The 15,521-nt window shown below is 32.7% G+C and overlaps 1 pseudogene across 1 annotated transcript in view; it reads left to right on the forward strand.

Moving 5' to 3' along the window:
* Nucleotides 1-15,521, forward strand: part of LOC143154313 (ATP-binding cassette subfamily G member 4 pseudogene) — a 27,502-nt pseudogene continuing 11,981 nt past the window's right edge. Inside the window, exon 1 of the transcript XR_012994042.1 lies at nucleotides 1-291. The product of XR_012994042.1 is annotated as an ATP-binding cassette subfamily G member 4 pseudogene (transcript). The remainder of the gene's footprint in view (nucleotides 292-15,521) is intronic.

Consider the following 15,521-nt stretch of genomic DNA (forward strand, 5'->3'; position numbering starts at 1 on the left):
CGCGAACGCTCGGGCAGAGCTTGTGCCGCGAGCAAATCGCATTCTGTTGCGCGCGGTGTACGAGCTGACGCGCGAGTACTCGGTTCCGCGATCAACGTCTCGGTCAACATTTCGACTGATTTGTGACAGGGACTGTTCGTTATTTGGACAATTCGAGTGAAGTCTACGAAGAGGAGAGGCTCGAACATCGGTGCTCCATTTGGTGAACGATGGCTTGAACTATTCGTGTTGCTTTTCTATCGATCTTGATCGAAAGACTTCTCGGTGACACTGGGAGTTTCGTTTTGTTCGGTGAGTGGTCGTTTGAAAGAAATGTATCATGCCAATTGGGAATGTCAATTGAGAATGTTAATTGCAAATGTGCAAGACGTTACTTTTTGGTAACTGTAACCTCTTCACGTAAGTGTGAGAAAGTTTGTTTATTCGAAGTGACCGAAGGATTTTAGAGCATTGACAATTGTGTTTCTAAACTGGTCGTATCTTTTCACTACTGATTCCATAAGAGTTGTACGATGTTTCATGAACATGACTCAACTTTTAGGTTTAATTTTAACTTTAGGTTTAAATTTTGATATTAAGTTGATTTTAATTTTAACGTACATCTAGTAATTACAATTCTGTACGTGAATAATGTATAGCTTCCTCGTTTTAAGAGAATGAAATTTTTATTTTATTTCTGATACCAAATGTAATCATTGTATATTTAATTTATTTTCTGGTTTTGATCAATCTTAAAGTAATGGTCAATTCTAATTTCTAAGGGATAAAGTTACCCTTCAAAGTTTCAGTTTGCTATTTTGAAAATAATTGGAGATACAAGAAAGTATTTTATTGATAAGTTTCCTGTTAATTTACGTAGCACAACGCAAACGTCAATAATAAATTTTACCAACAAAACATCTTTTATCACCTTCGGAGTAGAGTTATCAAGATATTATACAGAAGAGGACAGGTATGTGGTGATTTTGAACTCAAGATTAACCATAATTGTTTTTGTTTGATACCGAGACATTTTATGCATTTTAATCATTGGCAATAAATAACGATCAATTCGGTGTACCAATCGTGTTATCTAAAGAAGACATGTGTTCCTTATCATTATATTTTGGTTATTTTATAATCTGTAAAGTATCATAAATATCTTAACATAAAAATCAGTAAAGAACACAACAAAGAAATTTTTACCATTGGAGTTAAATTTACTACAAATATTTATTACAAACGTTTATTATTTTTCATTCCAAATGGAAACCTAAAGAACATTTCTCTTCTAATAGTCTTCCAAAATGAATACAATGAACTGCGGTTCAATATCAACCAAGGTCACTAAATGGCAAAATACATATACATTGTCTTAACATATGTAACAGTTTAGGAATATGCATCGTCATGTGTCAAGTTTTAATGTCAGTATTCGAGAAAATGACTTTGAACGTCAATACATATTCCGAAGCGATTTTATATGAATTATTTACTCTTTCGTGTCGAATAAGTAATGTTTTAAAGTAGATACTCTCGTTTTTAATTTCTGCTATACTGGTGCGTGACTGTTATGATAAATCTGATGTGTACGACACGACGGAATGCCGTTTGTTTATTTAGCCTGCGGTATTGAAGGATATGCGGTTAGGAGATAGTATAACAAGTACACAGCAAGATGATAAACACTAGAAAAGATACGAAAGAAATCCAAAATGTGACGAGATCTATTTCAACTTGCTTCGGGCATGTATTGTTATTCAAGGTCACTATTTTGAGCATTGAAATTAAAACTGAAAATAATTATTATTTGATTCATAAACAAATATTCAGGAGTACAATGCGTACTCTTGAACCGTTACATCCTTTGTATCTTAAAACACTATATATATATATATATTTTCGTAACTGTTTTTGGAACCTTTCGATGACCTTGAACTGTAGGTCTATTGGTAGGTCATTGTATTCGTCTTACACGCCTCGATGGAAACGTAAACAAAATGTATAGCGTTTCGATGTAATACGTGTTAATGACCTTGAAAGATTCTTGACGCCTCCAAAGGCACTTTCTAAAAAAGATATACTATATCCTTCGTGAAATGAAACATCTTCTGTCTCGAACATTCATTTCTATAATTAAAAGGGCACGAATTATTCGAATGATTGAAAGCTCTACTCTGTGTATGTTTTAAATTTTAAGCACAACGTTGCCTCAAACAAACGAACGTTTAAATACCTGAAAATTACAATTAATTTTGGAGTCAGCTTAGAATAATTGGAATGCAGTTACGTTAGAATGATTTTTGAATTATTTTATCAAAATAATGTTCAGATTTGGGCTGATCTTTCGAGGGAGAAACTACTAGACATAATCTGTGCTTCTATTACAAATTTGATATGACTTTCGTTTTTCTATATCTTTTGTGCGTTTATTTGCAAACGTCATAAAGAAGTTATTGTTATTATTATTTTACTCTTATCTGAAACCAAAATTAAAGTTCAGATCTGTCTCTGATCACCTAATATTTGTTTCTTCAAAGTGAGAGCTTTAGAAAACAAATATTCCTTTTGTACATTCTGATGCAAAGAAAGTTTAAAAAATCCAAAATAGTGCAATGAAATTTTATAAACATTCACATCTACTTTAGACGAAACTCTTGAGATTTAAGTTTCAGCGATGTATTATTACAGACACTTGTAATTTAATTATTGATGATTCAAAAAATATTTCAATTAAATTCTTTCGTATCTCATAGAATTTATCTACAGTATTAAATTGAAAGTGCAACAAACTCCACGATTCATTTCGTTGTGATATTGCGAAAATTAATCAACCATGCAATTAAACTACTGACCCTAAATCATACCGTAAATCGGTTTAGAATACTAATTTATTGGAATTAAAAATGATACATTACCCTTCCTAAAATTCGTGTACAGACTGATTTATTTGATTTTTTATTATCGTTTATTAACTACATCAATTCAGTATTTCTATGTTTGCCTACCTGAGACACTTCTAAACTTCTCACATTTCGCTGCAACTAGGTTAGCCGCATGAACATGATGCGCATTGTGACTGATTTAACATTATTTATTAGTATCAGGCCACTTCATGTGTCTGCGAATTTAATTATACGAACATTCGACCTAATGCAAGTATACAATCTTTTGGAATTTATTACAGTAGGATTTCAACACGATGGTTAATTATTTTCGGCTTAAAATAACTATAAGGAAATTTATGTTAGGTATATACAGGTAATGAGTATCAATAAAATTTATAATTTTTTTCAAAAATAAAGTCATTAATGACCTAGATATATTAAAATTGAATAACTAAACTGAGCTATTAAAATTTTAAAAACAAACTGCCTGATTCCTATGATAACGACATCGATAAATTAATTTAATAATAGGAAAAAATGACACACCATCTTGTATCTATTTAATATTTTTTGTGTTTCTGTAAATACATTTTTTCGAATACAATTTACTTAAACAAAATTACGTAAAGACGTAAAATGACCTGGTAATTTAAAAACAAGATTTCTATTAGTGGACTTTTTTCTTCTTATTAACAGTGCAGGGCAAAAAAATTAAACAAATTCACGTTTCAACTTTTTCATTTGCTTCCTGATAACGCAAGATAATTATTCTTACACGTCCGTGTAACCTGTATATTGATTTATTTCCTCGTGTAACGAGGACATAAATCTTATTATAATTTAAAAGTTAAAATGTAATCAAGTTTATTTTTTGTGTGCTATACTGCCAATAAGAAAACACTGTTAGGAAGTATTTTCTTCTCTGTCTTTCTTTCTCTGTCATTAGCAGCAACTATAATTATTTTACTCTTATCTGAAACCAAAATTAAAATTCAGATCTATCTCTGATCACCTAATATTTCTTTCTTTAAAGTTTTCGATGACTTTGCTTCTATTCTTTATAACTCTGAAGAATACTTGGAGTCGATGTCTTCAAGAAACACTGTACTATTTTATAATAAAAAGATTATCGTTGTTGTTTCGATCTGATAATTGTTTCTTCAACTCTCTATGTAACTTTGCTCCTTATATTCACGAAGGACACTTGAAATCCATATCTTAGATGGACATTGTAGACAGAAATGGTGTACTATATTACAAGAAAATGAGTTTATTGCAAATACGATTGCTAATTTCGTATACTATAGCAAAAAGCAAGGATATTTTTCAATGATCTTGAGAAAGCAGTATTTTGTTTCATATCGTCGTTTAGACGTCTGCTGCAATTGTGAATGCAACAATCTTGTAGATATAATGTATATGTTTGCAGTTGAAGAATTACAATAACAGAGGGAACACTGGACAAAATTTATACGATTGACGAATGAGAAAACGAGTTAACAATAATGTCCCCGAAAAATTAATATACTGTCTCTTCAGATATATTTACCCAATCGCAGAAGAAATGTTCTTTAACCGAAATAAAAGAATGAAATAATTATTAATCATTAGGAGGAGATAATTAATTGTTATGCACTAATTTTATCGAAGCTTTTCAGATAAATAGAGATGCAAAACATATTTAACCCCTATTTGGCCGTTTGTATAAATAAGTAATAATTCACGAGATGTGAAGCAAAGATTAGGAAGAAATATACAAACTATTAATCAGAGGACCTTGTAACTTTTTCCTCATTAGAAGGAAACACTTTCTGGAATATTATTCAGTACATGAAAATGTAATTGATGATGTGTAATAAGTTACACAACGAAATCTTGTTTGGATGAATACATCTGTACAATGTTCAAGGTTCAAGGAAAACCGAGTTTTTAAATAGAAAAATTCAGACAATTCATTAATCTGGGATATTGTTGCTGTACGATTAATTGTTATATGATTAATTTTGAACTTTGAGGAATCTATTAAACATTTTTCAAAATACATCTGTCACATCGTAAACATTGATATTTTACATATTTGTACCAAATTTGAAATAAATCGTTTGAATAGTTCTTTTGAAATCGTGCCCACTGTTTAAAGTTTCAATTGTAGCTTTTATTTATTTATTTATCCATTTCATTTGAAAATTGAATGTAACCTGTGGTACAACAAATCTAGTATATGCAAAGAAATTATTAGAATTAATATACAAGGTGGAGTACACATATCCTATTACAACTGAATATATATATATATGTAAAATATTCTAAATGGCACACTTTTTGGCTTCATTTATTTATTTGTTCATGGAGGTATCCGGAAGATATCCAGTTCATAAATTTTTTTCAAACAAAATTGAATGTTCGTCGATATACATATACGTGTGTTCTATATTCGGACGAATTCAATGACCATAATCACCCAAGGTCGTTTTTGCATTAAAGAGAGTCGTACAACAAACAAGAAGCAGAACTTGAACGAAAGCTAACGATAATGCTGCAACCGATGCATTAGCATTTGTGAAAGGTAATCCGCATGCAAGTAGTAAACGAATAGTAGTAGCCACTGGAATTACTTAAAGACTGAATATTGGAAATGAATTCGATTGGAAAGATATAACTGCCACCTCTTTACTTGCAGTCTTGACCTGCGTGATTATGGTCATTGAATTCGTTCAAATGTAGGTCGTAGACCACATGTATACATATTGGGAAACATATAATTGCATTTGAAAAAAGTTGGTGACCTTGAAATCTATTTCACACCATTATCCACAAAAAGCGAATTAATTTGAAAAAAGGGTGTTCTAAAATACTTCAACCGTATCTATTAATCTTTTTTCAATATCGTTAATATTTTTTAAAATGTCCAGCTGTAATACTTTACGTGACCCACCTTGTATGCAACAATCATTCAATCAGTGCTCTGTTTAAACGAACTCGTCAAACACGAATAGAGATGCACGTGTTGACTTAGGCTGCAACAAACACTGCAGTTTTAACTACTGCAAGGTCACTCGTCAGTGACTTCGATGCATTTTTCCAAATCGTTGCATTCTGACTTTTATCATCGTTAGTGAATCCACCGGTGCAACGTTCTTAATTAATCGTGATCGTTCAAATTTTTGTTTACATCGATTCAATAGTGTTAACACGATCCTTTGGAAGTTTTAACTTATCTTTATAAATGTGCACTTTCCCTTCTACTACTGCTTTCCGATATGTATACCAGCTTGTTAGACCTGAAGGACAGTAGGTTGGCATACCTTAGATTTTCATCTGTAGATTTCTTATGAAGCAATCGAAAGTTACCCAGATAGCTTTCTTTATTTCTTTCGCCTAGTTGTTGCTTTCTTTACGGATAAATCATAATTAAAAGTCAACTCGTGTTCGCAGTTCATTCTTTTTAGTTCGAAGTTGATGAAATTCTAGCAACTTTCTCATACAACGTCGCATAATCATCCGAATTATATTATAGGGCCAAGGGAATTTTTCATTTTCAACAGTTGTAAAATTCACCGAACAGTCTTCTTGTTAAAAGATACAGCACTTTTCAATTCGTGTCACGCTACTTCATTCGTGTTACATTTATCCATTTAAATATTCAATTATCGTCGCAAAACCCTCTAAGTAGATATAGTTCAAACGACGTTAAATATATACTCTGTACACGAGTAAAAATAAAAAGAGAAAATCCTAGAAACATAGTGGCATAAATTCAACTTTGTTAAAAAATCACAAGAAAGATATGAAACTGTGTCAAACATCTTAATACATCATAACGTAAGAATAAATTGATATTTTACGATGATACTATATTCGAATAATAGAACATTCGAGTAAAAATAATATTGAATTAAAAATAATGAAAAGTAGTTCAGGAAATATTGTATTTCTTTCTTTCGGAGTTACTTGTTTCCACACCCTGTAAATATTATGACAAGATGAACGAAAAAGGAAGATAACTGTTCCTTTGATGTGGTCGGCGAAAACCGACGTCGGTTCATTTTAGTACGAAATCATCCTTCTTGGAATTTTACTGCTTCGAGTCTCTTTAACCGTGTCAGATTACAGCCGAACCTCAAACCGAGTAAACCAGCTCTAAACCAGCGAGAACTGCTACTCCTGTTTAAACGCGACACTGACGCTTACGTCGTGCACAGTGACTGTGAAGTTTCTTACAAAGAAGACGTTAGGTTGCTTGGCTGCCTCTTTAGCGTGGTTTCTTTGACAACGTAGGTATACAACTAGAGGAAAGAACGATTGGAAGGAGAAAGAAGCGTGTAAGGAGTTTCCACGCTTGTCAGCGCTGCTCTAAATTACAAACCGTGACAAAATTTCAGCTGTACCGTGAACTTATTGTTTCCAGAGAGAGTCTACCCTTTGATTATGCATTGTTGGTAACCAACAACTGGACATTACGTAATTTGTTCGAGTATTGGGTTCAGAGTTCCGTTCGAGTGAATATTCATGTTCAGGTACAGAGATAACGAGAGACGGAAGATGAGGGAATATTAGAAAGGAAGAAGAGGAAGGTGTGGTCACTGGTCTGATGTTACGAAATACGCATACGAATTTGTTGATCATGGAAACTGGAGATCAGTGTGAAAACACCAGGTTTACGAATTATGTCACACTAGTGGTCCTGGTTGAATGAAAAACGAGCATAGAGAAGCACCGAGAAGTGACTGGAAGTTGAAGGTCCAAAGATAGATTAACGATAGGAGCCTTCTCACGACGTGACTTTGTGTTTAGATCCCAGAGAATGGTAGAATCTTTCTGGTAATACAAGGACCACGAATTTTTGATCGGTAAATTATCATAATATGGATCGAGTACCTAATGAAATTTCAGTGGAACAATTTCTGATGGCTAAATTATTACCTTAGAAATCAATTATCAACAACCAACGATTCTACTCGACCTGTGTGGCCCACGGCATAACTACAATCGGACTATACTATACGGTAATGGAACCCATTATCTTGTATGTGGCTTTCATATGGGCCCCCAGGCTTTAGAGACGAGCTTATCATAAAATACTGGTTGGTGGCCCACGACAGGACCTTAACAGGATGACTGAAGCTTATCGTGTACTTACAGTCCTGACAGACTGATCCTACATTTGGTACCCTTAACTCTTTATTGTGAGCGCGCTGACACTGATTTGCAACAATTTTGAAAATGTTGAAAAATTCTCCGGGATGCGTTTAAATATCCTTAAAGATTGTTAAGTGTTCGTTACTCCAAAAACGATCTAATTTTCCGTGAAATAATTCTAACGACATGCCCCATACCTATGTTGGGGATCGATCGTTTTTGTAGGTTATGTAAGGAAAGTCCTTAAGTCGAAAGAAGAGAAAGGCTTGAGATAGGTGAAGAAACTCCTTACTTAACATCTAATTTATCTCAGAATATGTAACACGTTCAATGTCCACGACTCGTATACGGGTCGTTGAAGTTTTAACTCATAGTCGTCCCATGACCTGCACTTATACAGTTCACGTCCATGCAAGTCGTTAGGAACATACTGAACGTTTCAATGGAAACATTGCTCGAAGCATGGACAGCGTACGTGTTAATTCTACGTTATCGGTTTTACTAACTTACTCGAATCAATATGCTTAACACACGACTTATAGCTATTCCTTTTTTTATTCTTTGCATCGGTATTCACTATCTACGAATTTGTTATCTATTTCGTATTTAATAACGAATTCTACCAATTGTAACAGCACTTTTCAATTCGAAGAATTGATAGAAAGAAATACTATATTTCCAGAAACTACTTTTAATTATTTTTAATTAAATATTATTTTTACTCGAATGTTCTATTATTCGAATATAGTATCATCGTAAAATATCATCAATTTATTCTTACATTATGATGTATTTAGATGTTTGTCATAGTTTCATATCTTTCTTGTAATTTTTTAACGAAGTTGAATTTATGCCACTATGTTTCTAGGACTTTCTCTTTTTATTTTTACTCGTATACAGAGTATATATTTAACGTCGTATGAACTACATCACTGTCAATGTATTTGATTTATTGATTACATAATTACTGAAATGTTTTCGGCTAGAATTCAGGTGTTCTTCAGTTATTTTTCTAAATAATTTGAAAACTTTTTCAAAAAATGTGAATTGCATCATTTTAGTAGAAGGGTAGTATTTTTTAAAATAGATTTATGAAAGCTTAGCTATGATATAAAATTGTATTCGAAGAACGAACTATCAAATCATTTTTAATTACTTGTTACGTATACGAAATCTCAGTAAATGAACTATTGATTGTAACAAAAGTACTGACTGTTTATAACGATCAAATAATTATATTAAGTTTTCTTTTTCCTTCGATAATTAATTTCCTTTTTTTACAAGGATGAACCACATGTTCTTCTAGATTATACTGTGTGAAAATCCACGTAAAGTATGTAATTTAGAAAGCATGGGACAATTTGAACAAAATGATACGATCACCGGATGTTTCTTGGAGAAACTAAAGTAGACATACAGTGTTTGTATACTTAAATAATGCTTAAATTATAGTAATTCTACACATGGAAAGAAAACTGTATTTCCACTCTACTTTCTCCAAGATACGTCCAGTGAACATATAATTTTGTTAAATTTGTCCCATGCTTTCTAAATTACATACTTCACACGATTTTTCACCTAATAAAAAAAAAATACATGGTTATTCGTTTACTGAAATTTAAATTGTTTTACGTACTGTTTCTTTACAAATTTCGTTTAATTTTTACTACGTTTAACTAATGTTTATTAACGTCTACTGATTCATCTATTTATTTATTTCTCATATACGTCTCTTCATTCCATTTATTTATTCCTATGAATTTTACACATAATATAGTACATTATTGTAACTGTATTTATTTATCTATTTTTATTACCTAAGTATACGTATGTCTACTTACGACTACTTATACCTGACCTGAGAAGAATGTCCTCGCAATTCAAGAGACACTAGTGTCAACGTATACCTTGGTAGCTAAGGTCGTCTACCTCGATGATTATGTCATAAGCAGTGTCGTCGTGGTGAAGTGTTTAGAAGAAAAAGTCTAATTTGAGATTCGTGACTTCTTAGTTGTCCTTCTGGTACTCCAAAATTAAATATCCCAGACCTATCAGAGATGAGTCACTTAAGGTTCTACTTTGCCACAACTATCGCATTTAGGTAATCATAGCTCCTCAGATGGATCATTAAGAGATCATTGGTCCCTCATTGGACTTCTGGTGGGTCTAAGATTCCAAGTTGAATCCACAGGTACCAACTAACAATATTTTTGCATATTTATCATAATATCTTCGTGAGAATATTATCAACAGATCGACGAGTTTCTTTCGATAAAAATGAAACAAAACTAGGTCGTATTTAGACTATTTCCCTTATATGTTGTGCAAATCATTTCTGAAGAAATTTCAATTTCGTATAAATAAAAATAGTCCGAATACGCTCATGTTTTTCATCATAAGAATTTCACCAATCCATTGACAATAATGTCACAAAGATAAATGTTTACAGTTTGGGCAATCAATTTTTAAATTCATAGTGACCTAAAATTACTATTTCAGGATTTCTGATTACAATTTTAAGGGTACGTGCATTTATAGCTGAACCATTCTGACAGTGGTTCCCAAAAAAATATTAAAAATTTTCGACGTAAACTCTTATAAATATTACAAATCATTATTAAAAACTCCAAAAATAATTTTTTCTTTTCTGTCCGACAATAAATATTTGTCAAGCGTTAAATTTGTTAAACGAGTCGACGATCGTTCGTGCTGAAGAACGTGAACAGTAGTTGGGGATGACTCTATACGTTTTATAGAGAGAAAACGTGGTTATTTATCAAGAGATTACTGTAGTAACTTGTATAAATTTTATTGGATCTGAATTAATTCAGAAAATTAACTCTTACCAGTTTTGGTCACTATGCACTATGCACTAAACGATAAATGCTACATTCTAGCAAAGTGATTCACAGGAGTCATAGGTACATAGTTAAATGACCAAGGGACATATATATATTTATATATTTCTAAAGATTGGAAAACATTGAGCATCAATTTATGAAACGATCGAGGCAGTAGATCAAGGATGTTTTGGAATTACTGTCCTAGACCAACTAACGATAAAATTCAAGTGCATAAGGATCATTAGAGTCTAGAATTATGGGTTCCCATTTGGTATGAACAAACAACGTTGGATCATTTGGTCCAATTACAGTATAGTTGGACTACTAGTGGGTCTAAAGCAGTGATTCCCAATTGTTACGAGAAAATAAAGTTAGACTATTTGGTCCAATTATAATAGAGTCTGACCATTAGTAGGTCTAGAGCAGTGATTGCTATTTGATTTGGGAAAATAAAATTGGATCTACTGACCTTTTAGAGCAGTGGTTCTCAATTAATATGGAGAAATAAAGTTGAATCATTAACGTGTGTACAGATTTCTCAGAGTACTGTATCCTTAGCTTCATAAACTGGTCCTCACCGCCCTTCAATCCACATAAATAATATTACGACCAATTGGAACTTAATACTATAAATTCGTGTAGAACATGTAAACGATTATATCATTGCATTTCTTGTATAAACGAATAATCGAAAAATTCGTTTATTTTGGAAATTACTATTTTAGGGTTTCTGATTAAAATTTTCCCAAACAAATATTTAAAATTTTCGACGTAAACTTCTGTAAGTATTGCAAACCATTATTAAGAACTCCAACGATGATTTTTTCTTTTCTGCCGAAAATAAATATTTGTTAAACAGAATCACTTGATAAATGGAACTGTTAAGTTTTTATTTTCGTAAAGGCGCTATGAATAAATTATCAATCCACTGAGTGTAATGTGAACAGATAAACATTGGGAACCTCTGTACACGAAGTCTGCGTGAAAGAACACGAGATAAAGGAATGCGGAAAAATTTACGAAATTGCATAACGATAATAAATAAGTTGTTAAAGAATGACGTAGACAGGAAGGTTATAGTCATGACGGCGGCGATAATAAACGATAATATAATTGGCGAGCAAAAAGCAGAAGCTAATGGATCCTTAATACTTGCAATTAACTTTCGTAATTCCAATGTCTGACATATTTAGAGCCACGAGACACGTGATTTGCACTGTTAATTGAGACATATTAAACAAGACTATAAAAACGACCGTGACAACGATATTATTAATAATGTTTAGTAACGCAATTACTAAAACCAACGTTTGTTTACTGAAACCAATAACCTAACCTTATGTCATTATTTTGTGGAACTACATTTTGTTGATTTTTCATTGTTTAATCTACATGTATATTACGCAGTATTAAATTTTCTTTCACTTTTATTGCAAACATTACAAAATAGTCTCGAGAAGAGATACATAGTTGTTCACTGAACGTTTGTTTACTGAAACCAATAACCTAACCTTGTCATCATTTTGTTGAACTACATTTTGTTGATTTTTCATTTTTTAATCTACATCTATATTACGCAGTATTAAATTTTCTTTCACTTTTATTGCAAACATTACAAAATAGTCTCGATAAGAGATATATAATTGTTCACTGAACGTTTGTTTACTGAAACCAATAACCTAACCTTGTCATCATTTTGTTGATTTTTCATTGTTTAATCTACATCTACATTACGCAGTATTAAACATTCTTTCACTTTTATTGCAAACATTACAAAATAGTCTCGAGAAGAGATACATAGTACGATATAGACCAGTGATAGCGTGAACACCCTGTATATAGTTCCATCTCGTTCTTTTCCAGTTTAATTTTTATTGCGAAACAAAGAGTGCACTCGTTCGTGTAATGTAAGATTCGTCTGTAATAAAATTCTGGATAATTGAAACGACGACACGCGTTAATTAAATTACAAAATTTTATTACGTAATTCAAGGTGAGCAACACGTAGTCCTTTTTACCATGTACAATTAAAAGTGCTCGCTCACCAATTTCGTGTGTCTTCGAGTACTTCCCCGAATCAGAAGAGCCTCTTATGGAAATTTTACTGCGGCAAGTGTCTCGATGTATCACTAGCGATCACGGGATTCGAGATAAAAGAGATAAGTACCGAGATGAACGTCGAGGATTGAATAACGAAATCGAACATGGAATTCCGTCGAACGTTTCGAAAACTAAAGTTTACTCGAAGGCACGTGCGAACTAAAGATCCAAAGGAGTATCTTTCGCAATACAAGTAACAGTACAGAGATAACGGGCGTGTTGATGACCTGACCAATTCCTAGCGTAAAAACTGGTCGAATGCTTTTGACAATGTTTGCCGATTAACACTAGAGGATGCAAACAACGCCACTATGTTCTCTTATACACACGTAATGGAGCGTGGAACATTCTCTTGATAAATTACGTACTTTGCATCGAAGAAAAATGATTAAATTATCTTCAGACCGATAAGAGAGGAAAACATACTAATCGAGGAAATTTAAAAAAAAATTAAAAAAAATTATTGCATGTAAACAATGAAAGGTTATATTCAGATTTTATATTCTCATCTCGAGCTCTGATTCGGATTTGAGACTATGGTATCGAAAGAACATGATGGACCAGGAGGTATTCTCATTTTGTAGATTTTTGGAAATGATGTCATTTCCAAGAAATTTGGTGAAATGAAATTATACATGAATAATAAACTACATATTATAATCTGAACTTTAAAATTTCAAAGGAATTTTTGAACTTTTGATAGAATTTTTCGCTGATTTTGGGACTTTGGTACCAGGAGAACACGATAGCCGAGGAGGTATTCTTATTCCGCGGATTCTTGGAAATGACGTCATTCAATTATCGATAAAGCGATTCATAGTAATGCAGGAAAGGGAGAGGAATCTTATAATTAAAAAACTCGAGATATTTTGTACATGTTTTATCCAGTTGCAATCATATTCCTACTTTTCATCTGCATACTTTAAATATCATACATTCTTATGCGACACGAAAATTTTTCTATGTTGCAACGTAGAATTTATTCTTATATACAAAGTAACTAGCCTAAGTACACTACGGATTATTTCGGCATTACACGCGTTGGTCAATCTTTCCAAGCGAGAACATGTATCGGACATATTTCTTAATATTAGAAGGCATGCAAAGTAATGATAGTCCATTTGACACATTAACTTTACATTTGTTTCATTCTTATAATTTATGATATGATCGGTGTTTGAGTTTTGGGTCGGTTCTATCGGAGTGTTTGGTGGTCCTCAGACAAACGTGGACACGATTTGCGAAGGATTACGGAAGAGAGGGTCCTCTCCTCGATCGGTGGCTTCCACAGAAACAGAGATGAAAATTCTCCCTCTGTGTTCGCTACATATTTCTCTAGAAGCGCACGCACGAAAAAAGACGGCAATTGACCGTTCGGACCAGCTACAAGGCCGGTCACTTGCTTATGCAACTAGAAGTGGTGACCGGACTGAGGAACGAGCAAGCGAGCAAAAATAAGCTAAAGATTGAATAATTGCTCGACAGATCACAGATACTCTTACATGGTGGCCTTAAGACTAACTTAATCTAAACTTAAAATCAACGATCCCTCGGAGGATGCGTCTAAGCAGTCCTCTTCGATCTTCGTCCTTGTTTTCTGATATACCTAATAGGTAAAGTAGCTTAATTAAATTTATGACAAATGGTAACCAAGACAAGAAATCATGACCAAAAAATTAACACAGTGCATGTGAGTTAATGGTTAAATACGTTCGTGCAGTAACACAGAAAATAAACGTGGAAAAAAAAGTACAAATTAGAACGATGAGTAAATACAGGTGTATATGATAGGAACAAAAAAAATAAATGGAAAAATCTAGAAAAAAAAAAATTAAGGACTAGTCACAAGTACCACCTTCTATTGCTGGTTAGTACCGGTTACCAAGGGGTCAATCAACATCCATCATAGTCTGTGGTGGGTCCAGGTATCCAAAGAAGAGATGTTCGTTCACCATGGGAGTCCTTGTGGAATATTTTCGGCAACTGGCGGGTCTATTTATACCCTCCAAGATGGTAACTTACCACTAATTGTCTTTGTTCGATCTAACCGAATATTTCAACAAATTGATGGCTTTTCAGCTATTATTCGTACTGGGATATTGTTAATAATTATTAACACTTTCTCCAATTCGGATAACCATCGTGGTTTGGAATTTAAATTCAAATTGAATTACTCCTTTCTTTCTTAAACGTTTCTACTTTTCGTGCAATATCTCATCATTATCGAAAATTCTGGGCTTTTACAAAAACTCGTGGTTTTTGAAAATTAGGCTTGAGATCGCGATTTTCGAGATTACAGAATCGTAGACATTTTTAAAAGACAACACATTTTTATTATTGAAGTATAACAATAGAAATTGAAATATTCAATTATGTATGGTACGTTGATCTGTAGGTTTGCCAAATTTTAACATAATATCGTACCAGTCAAACAATAAGAATAGTAATAAATTACAATAAATACTACCATGCATTTCTGTTATTGAATAGTTTAATACATACTAGGTCCTTGTTGATGAAGATTTTAAAAGATAAGACCTACCTTTGGAAAGTTACAAATTTGAACTTGACG

This window comes from Ptiloglossa arizonensis, chromosome 14 (assembly GCF_051014685.1).
Source record: "Ptiloglossa arizonensis isolate GNS036 chromosome 14, iyPtiAriz1_principal, whole genome shotgun sequence".
Classification (NCBI taxonomy): Eukaryota; Metazoa; Arthropoda; class Insecta; order Hymenoptera; family Colletidae; genus Ptiloglossa; species Ptiloglossa arizonensis.